This window comes from Pavona decussata, unplaced genomic scaffold (genome assembly GCF_977016875.1).
Source record: "Pavona decussata unplaced genomic scaffold, jaPavDecu1.1 SCAFFOLD_377, whole genome shotgun sequence".
NCBI classification, from domain to species: Eukaryota; Metazoa; Cnidaria; class Anthozoa; order Scleractinia; family Agariciidae; genus Pavona; species Pavona decussata.
This window is the reverse complement of record NW_028145752.1, coordinates 33,195-42,017: the sequence shown is the minus strand read 5'-3', so window position 1 is coordinate 42,017 and position 8,823 is coordinate 33,195. Positions and strand designations below refer to the sequence as shown.

The 8,823-nt window shown below is 38.7% G+C and overlaps 1 long non-coding RNA gene across 1 annotated transcript in view; it reads right to left on the bottom strand.

The window, feature by feature from the left end:
- Positions 1–3,137: 3,137 nt before the first annotated feature.
- Positions 3,138–8,823, bottom strand: part of LOC146452152 (uncharacterized) — a 30,718-nt gene continuing 25,032 nt past the window's right edge. The window contains exons 2-3 of the long non-coding RNA XR_014859817.1: positions 3,701–3,814; positions 3,138–3,606 (exon numbers count right to left, since the gene is read on the bottom strand). This is a non-coding gene — a long non-coding RNA (uncharacterized LOC146452152). The remainder of the gene's footprint in view (positions 3,607–3,700; positions 3,815–8,823) is intronic.

Sequence of the window (8,823 nt, the reverse complement as noted above, 5' to 3'; positions counted from 1 at the left end):
GGTCATTGTTGACTTAATGAGAAAACTAGTTCGTTCCACCAGATATCTTTCAATTCCACGAAAATAGAACAATTTCCATAAACCAATTTCTAACTTAGTTTCAAGGACTTGGGAAATAAAACAAAATAAACTTACAACACAGCTGGTAAACTCGTGTAATCATATTCAATTGCGCAAACCTGCTTCATATTCCCATTGCGCACGCTAAACATCAGCAAACAAATTCACATTTAAAACAAACAATTGATTCGTGCGTTCATCACTTAGGAAGTTTGGAGAGCACTCAAGAGGCTGGAGTTGCTCAAGGCGTAAAACTTTTACGCATCTTTCCTGCTCTCCAAACTCCCCGCGTGCTTCGTATCTCGATGAACGCACGCTGACGCATGAATCAATTGTAAATTAGTACGAAATATGAATCTATCTGTAACCTCTTTTGCTAAATTCCCCTTTCTCTTGCAACCTAGTAAGAAATTGGATACATTTAAATTATCAAACTTCAAAAAAGTACAATGAAACTAAGGTAAAAATAGGTTTTATTCCCATACTTAATCTTCGTCACATAGGAGAACTGTATACAATATCATCTAAACCTTTTCTTCTACTGGGTACATGTACTTGCTTACGCTTGCCTAAAAAGACTAATCGTTGATTTGCCGCGCATATAACTTTTATGAGAAACAAACCGATCAGCCACTTTTGCAATGTACATATGCCACTATATTAGCGCCCCAAGGACTGATCACATAGTGAACTAGAAAGAATGTAGACACCATCAAGGAGATATGTCCAAAAATGCACGCTAATGAGATGCATGAACCGTATGATAGACATCACAAGGTGTCCCCTAACCTAAATTCTTACTGAAACACCAATAATTGTCAAACATGAAGTCGCTGAAAATGACAAAGGTCTGTTTTATATAAAGTACCCAAGTTCAGGTTTTAGGTGCATTTCTGGACATAACTGTCTTTAGATATACAGTACAGTATTAATTTTCCAGCTTTACAACAATACAAAGAAGACACAAATAAATGAAGCTTACAAAATCATGTTTCTCCAATTCTGTTGTTTGTGTCCTCTGGTCCTAGATACAAATTTGAATTGAAGGCCTTTCCCTTAAAGGGGCATTCACGGCTTTTGGGGGTAAAATTAGGATTTTTGCACAGGATCTTGCAAAATCTTTGCAACAGACATGTATGTTAACCTTGATTTAGCAAGATTCTTCAGAAAATAATCAAAATTTTCACTAAGAAGTAACATACACCCCTTTTTACAGGCAGCCCTTCTATTTTACTTTTTTTCAAGGGGCATATTTAATTAGACATGGGTTGCACTTACGCAAAACTTAAAAGCTTTGTAGACAAAAACCTTTCAAGATATAAAACCGCAACCAGAAAAAAAAATCTGAGTCACATAGTAAATGCAGGCAAATTTCTCGACCCACAATACAAGCTGATCAACATTTTACTCTTCATTGGTTGTCTGAGACCGCTTTTGTTCCTCAATCTCAAGAGAAGATGGTGAAAGTGGACTCTGCTCAGTGCTCGTCTGGGCTTCATGCCAAAGAAAGGTTGCAATTATTTGAATCAAACCTATGCTTTTCAAGCTTATCCAAACTCTTCTATCAAGCCTTCCAAGCTTGACAATAAAATTACTGTTGTGATCCCTATTGTTCAGCTTGTTTTCCTGAAAAATTATCTGCCAGCACCACCCGAGCACTATGGGTCTTCTATATTTTTGGCAAATTTCACAAATTTTGCCAACCAGGCTCCAGTTGTTCAAAAGCCGGATAACTTTATCCTGTGGATAAGTTACTATCCGACAGTTTCAATCTGTGCAAAGGTTTCAGTATATCCTTGTGTCAAGCGAATATGCACACTCTAACCACAGTTAAGTTTTGAAAACCTTGCACAACGTGCAACGTGAAGTATATTTTAGACCTTGAATAGTGCCTTATCCAGCGGACAAAGTTATCAAGCCTTTGAACAGCTGGGGCCAGGAAAATAAGGGATGACAGATTTTGTCTGCAAACTAAGTCAAATTAATTTTCTGTAAAAAGTTTGCCAAATGCAACCACACATACAAATGTTTAGTATAAAAAGTAAGCAAATCTCATCCGTACCAAAGTCAGAGCATATACCCACTCTACTATGTAACAGTAATGCATCTATTAATGTTAAGCCGAGAGGGGGGGGGGGGGGGGGGACCCGGGCATATGTGGGGCATATGACTTTTCAGAAGAGTTTTTGGTCAAAATCCCCACTGTGGAGCCCCAAAATTGGGTCAAATCAGATCAAATATCCCCACCATGGGGAAGTAATATCCCTTAAGTTCATAGTAGTTATTGTGTATATCTTACAAATCATTGATAAACATTACCAAGCTTTTTTTTTATAAATTCCTTGGATGCTCTGTGTAATCCAAGGAAAATAATCAACAAACCTAGCATTTAAAGTGACACAAACAGATACCATTTTCTCAGTCTAATACAAAAAGGAATGCACCATGTTGAGCTATACGAATTCAGCATTTCAAGTGACAGTTGGATATCATTAATTTCTCTCAATCTAACAGGAAAAAGTGCACCATGTTTAGGTATACAAATCTAGCATTTTAAACAATTCAATCAGACATCATTGTCTAAATCTAACAGAAACGAAAAGTCTAACATGTTGAGCTATACAACTGAGCACCATCTATAGGATAGAGATTATTTGCAGGAGGTAAAAGCCCACTTTAAAATGCTTTCAATCTCCACACAGGCACTTACAAGATGGCAGGGGCATGGATGAGCACATGGGACGATGTGACTTGGTCCCATTCCTCAAGCAAAAAAGGCAAATGTCCCCAACCTGGCGCCCATATTCTTAGTCAAATTCTCGAAGGTGGGGAATGCAATAGAGGTCAAATGCCCCACACATGCCAGGAGCCCCCCCCACCTCGGGCATCACATTGATAAATACAAAAGACTATCTTATTAAAATGCTTGGAATAACAGTTATTATTAACAATTGGATCATTGTATTATGCAATTCGAGCAATTTGATTGGCTTAGTGGCCTTGGTATATGAGCCATTATATCATGCCCGAGAAATGGAGACCATTAAATTATCAAGCGAAATAAGCAAAATCTAGCAGTACTTCTTGATTTTTTTTAATAAAATAAATTATTCCACTCCCGCTTGTTGGATATGAGATGATTATAGCCAACTCCGCACTGTGCTCCTCCTTAGCTATCTATCATCTCATATCCAACGCTAGCTCGTGGAATAATTGTTAATTATACCCATTATGCATTAGCAGGGATGCAGCTAGAAAATGGCTTCCAGTGTAATTAACCCTCTGAAATGATATCTTATGAGCAGCTCAAATTTAAACACTTCAACATAAATGCCTCAAGCCAATTTTACAGCTGTACAGTCCAAAGGAGCAAATTTGGTTTATTGATGAGCCCTCTGAGGTTGATCATAGCTACATTCCTGCATTAGTAGAGTCTTGTTCCACCAATAACTAACAGGGGTTTCATTAATGGCCAAGCTCCAGGAATATTGATGACCAGTAAACATCACCTTGTCTGACTGCTTCTAGCATCCCAAACAATGTTTTCTAATCTGCCTGTTAATAATGTTAATGAAACCCCTGGATTTACTTTATAAAATGATCTACAAGTCAGAACCAGCTCTAATCCACCCATCCTTACCCAGTAAACACAAAGCAAAACATCAGCCTTCAACACAGAAAGCCTTGCACTGCAAATGAACATGATTAATTAACAGTGAAGAAACTGTGTGCACTGTACTGCTCCCTGGAGGTCCTGGAGATAAAAGAGAAGAATGTTAGAAATATTCCAGAAGTCAACAATTTCTTCTATACAATCTACAAAGCAAGGGCACAGATTGTAACAAGAAGCTGTTTCCAGCTTATACTCCGGCCAAAATTTGACTGTGTGGTGCGTAACGCCTACAATCCTTTAACAGTGATAACCTCCAGCATTGCTAATTCCACCAAATAGATAGCCTGCGAGCAAGCTCTCTTGGGGGTGGATCCTCTTTCCCCTCCCGCCCCCCACCCCAAGAGAGCTTGCTCGCAGGCTACCAAATAGATACATGTAGATAGATACAGAGATATAGTGAGGCAATAAGTAACCACCAGATAGAATTGCATTTCTTGCAGTCAGAATGAAATACAGGGGAAACCGACAATTATCATACAAATGCTTTACAATTCCCGGGCTTTAATCCTTACATTTTCACCTTTCGTTTAGAGACAGAAACCATTTGTCAGTCCTAATATGTATGTGACGCCGGGTCAATGACTGATCGTAATTTTCGGTATGATATAAACCTGGGTGGGGGGGGGGGGGGGGGTACTCCCTTATGTGACCTTAACGGGGACGTGCGGCCCGATAGGGTATGGTTTTCAGGGTGTTTACATGACCTAATGGCTTAAACAGATTGTGATTGCCAATGCATTAAATAAGAAACTAACTTGCATTCTCATTTCTTTCTAGTCTTAAACAGGGTGTGATTTTGGGTTAAATGTCTTAGAAAGGGCCTGAAAATTTTTAATTGTCTTAAATGTGATAGGGAAATCAGAGAATTGTGTATTAAACAGGGTCAGGGTTTGAACGCCCACGCCGCACCTCCCTACCCAAGCATCTGTTGAGTACCCCCCCCCCCCCCCCAGGAATCTAGAGTAACAATACGCATCACGCGTACGTTTATATTCTTGTACGTTTTTCAATGTTTCGCTGTTTATATTTTTAAATGAAATTCAGGGGAAAGCATTTGTTATTCACCTTTCATTTGAAGACAGAAACCGTTTCTACATTGATTGTTTTTCTATAGTAAACGTGAGACATCTTTATCCATCTTGGCCCGCAAGGTCATATACTGATTTAGTTGCCAAATTTTCGGTTAAACAAAACTAACCTTGATGCACTCAGGTTAGTCTGAAAAACACTCCGGTTAGCCTAAAGAGCACTCCAATTAGCCTAAATAGCACTTAGGTTAGCTTTAAAGTGCCTATGAACCGAAAATTATTTTTTATTTAGTTTTAGAGGTTACCTTAAAAAATGCAGGTTTCCAAAGTTTGAGAACTCTAGGCTTAAAAATGACGATTTTACAAGCCTTCAAAGTCGTGATATTTTACCCTAAAAATGGTCAGGGGAATGGGCCGAGATTTTTCCAAATTCACCAAACCGTGACGTCACTTTGTTGCCACGGGTCTGTTTGCGTTGTCAAAGTGCCTTGTTGGGAAGTGAGTGAGCTTGGAAGGAAGCATGTCTAGCGATTCAGAAATGAGCAAATTTTCAGATATGTCCGGTAACCCCGAGGACGAAGATGTCGAAGAGGGAAACGATGAAGATTACGATGTAATTTATAGCGAAATTACGCCATATCAAGACGAACCTCAAGACGCATGAAACTTCTCTCACATGTCTTTTACTTCGCTCGCTAAGTTTTTCTTGACCTGGTGGAGTAGTAGTATCCCTCGTTGGGATCGCGTCCTTTTTCAGGCAATACTTTACTTTCATCCCCACCGCCTCCATGCTGCTTAGAACGGATAAACTGCGTTCATAACACGAATCCTCGAAATGAGCCGAACAGAGTGAAGTGTATTTTGACGTTGCGTTCTTGAAATCATGCCTATGTCTACGGACAAACTTGACCCATATGGCCCTCACAGCCGGATCAGCGGGAAATTGGTACATTCGTATACCCGGGGTAAACGATCTGTTTTGGCAGCTTTGCTGGTTTGGCGTACCAGCAAAGCAATACCGCCCTCGCTGCCTCTTTTCCTCCATATTGCGGGAACGAATTTGGCAACAAAGTGACGTCAGAGGTTGATATCACGTGGTATTTTGGCCGCGCGATTCAAATATCATTTTTGAGAGTAAAATAGCACGACTTTAAAGGCTTGTAAAATCGTCATTTTTAAGTCTACAGTTCTCAAACTTTGGAACCTGTATTTTTAAAGGTAAACTTTAAAACTAAATGAAAACAAGTTTCGGTTCATAGGCACTTTAAGGGTTAGCAGTTTATGTTGGGGTTGTTCATGCCTTGCATGTTTTGTTCATGCCTCGCACATCTGGCTCGCATATTGTAAACACTCCTCACAGCCTGAAAACAAGGAATGCGACCGAGTATTTAAAGGATTGGATAACACGACAGAAAACGTAACTGGTAGCAGCCGAGTACAAAAAATGAGACCAAGAACAATAACTCATGGTCGAAGTCTTATCTCTCGGCCCATCACGACCCAAAAATAAAAAAGAATTTGATAATGCTACCGAAACCTTAACTCGGTCCGCCTTACGGCCCGAGTAATTAGCTTTTTATTACCGAAACTCCAAAGTTCACTCTGATCATAGGAGCTAGGTTCGTAGGTTAGTTTTGGGAAGCTTAGTTTTAAACAGTTTTCAAACAGGACCGCTAAAGGAAATATGCCAATGAGCACAGAACATCCCCAGATGTTTCTACAACATTGTATAAATCAGTTGAGTATTCTATAGGCTATTTTTTTGAATTACAAACTCAAAGAAAAACATAATTTTAGCTTAAGGAAGAGAGAGAGTTAAGGTTGCCATATACAGGCAAAAAAAAAAAAGTCCAATTCTGGTCAAAATGGATATGCTAACATTCTGTCAATTTATATATGTCTCCTAATTATCCTCGGAGACCCACGTGCAGATGGTGGGGGAGGAAAAGGAATCGTTTTTATTAATACAATTTTTTTTGTTTGGTTGTTTTTGTTTTCGTCTTGGAGTTTAGTAGATACAGGCAAAGTAATTATGCTGTATGTCAAAATAGAAATGGTGTGATTTGAGCTACCTGCAGTCATGAGTGTTACTTCACTCTCATTCCCAAGTTTTCTCATGCTTGCCACCTGCTGCACTATGTTTGCTTTGTGTTCTGATTGGTTCATTTTTAGTTGCAGCACAATATTGTAAGTGAAGCCATAGATAATATCTCATGGCACAAATCACATGAGGGGTGTCATAATTCTATTTAACCCTAAATAAGACATACGCACGAATCATATACAGTAACTGCTGACAAGAATGGAAGATACCTTTTGCTTCAGGTCGCCATAAATGATACTAACTTCTACTTGTGTAACATCTACAGCCGGAGTAATGTTTCAGAACAAAAACCCTTATATTCAAACTTTTTACACATTCTTATGAACACTTGCTCCACTGGTGACGTGATCATTGGTGGTGACTTCAATAAGATAAGTCAAGATAAGTCTGGTGGTTGTGGCATCAATAGAAAGCAAAATCACAAATTCGTGCAAATGTTTGAATCTTCAGGATGTTTGGAGGCGCCAACAACAATTCACATGACGTGATAAAGCTTTAAAAGTACAATGTAGGCTAGACTATTGGTTGGTTTCGACAGAATCATAACTCCACACTTTCTGATCACTTGGCAATAGTTTTAAATCTCTGATCCAACGATAATGTCCCAAGAGGCCCTGGTGCTAGAAAATAGGATCTCCGAATACAAAAGCAAATATTGTTATTTTAAGGACAAAGTCTCATCTGGGACATGATCAAAATGGAAATAAGAGGATTCTGTGTGCAATATTGCAAGAGGAAAAATAGGGAACGCAGAGTTGCTGAAAAAGAGCTTTCCGATCACATTGACAGCCTGTTGTAAATACTAGTGACACATAGAACAGAAGAGAACATCACGAAGCTATACTGTCTCAGATCGAGGCTTGATAAGCTAGCAGCATATAAAACCAAAGGAGCCATTATAAGAAAGCGAACAAGATCAAACTTGATGGCACAAACAAGGGGAAAAAATACCAAATGTTTCCTAAACTAAGAAAAATGGCAAAATTCTAAATCATATATATCTGGACTTTAACTGAAATTTAAGCGCATCAAAAGCCCTTCTACCAAAGTCTGTATACAGAAGTATCTACAAGGGATGTAATACAACAATCTATTCTTTAACCATCCTAGTTTAACTAAATTAAACGAGAACAAACAAGAAGAGCTTGAATTGCCTCTTACCCAAGAAGAATGTTTACAAACCCTAAAGCAGTACACTTCTGGCCTTTATCAGGGGATAAAATGTTTGAAAGCTTCAACTAGGGCCTCAAGCACAGGCAACTAAATATTACTCAAAAGCAAGAAATCATCAAAGCTGTACTGAAAAAAACCTACCTACCAATATCACTTCTTAATATCGATTATAAGATTGCTGCCAAAACCATCGCAGGCCGGATCTCTTAACTTCTCCAAAAACTAATCAGTGAAGTCCAAACCAGATATATTAAAAGTTGATATATAGGACAAAACATCAGTCTGATCGAAAATACACTATGGGTATCTTCCTTAGAAGCTATACCTAGCTTAGCTATATTCATTGATTTCAAAAAGGCTTTTGATTCAGTCGATTGGCATTTCTTAAGCAAGACGTTTATTAAAAGCGGTTAATTTCGGCCCTCAGCTTAAAAGATGGATCGAAACTTTTTATAATGGGTGCTCCAGCTGCATAATTATAAAAGCATTATATAAAAGCAAAGAGGATGCCAGCTGGAGTCACATCATTAAACAACTTCACACCAATTTAAGTGTGTCACCCATATTTTGGGGTCGCTTAGTATTCATGTGTTCAAGCTATTGTTCTCTCTCTTGTCAAACAATTTCTGACAATAAGGTATGTTTCCGAAGATTGTAAACTCTTTAAAGTATGTGAGATATTTTAACTTTCCCCGGGGAAGCTAGAGAAATGAATCACTATGGTCACAACGCGCCCCTTCAGGATCAAGATTTTTAAAAACAACTTCCCATCCTGCAAACTAACG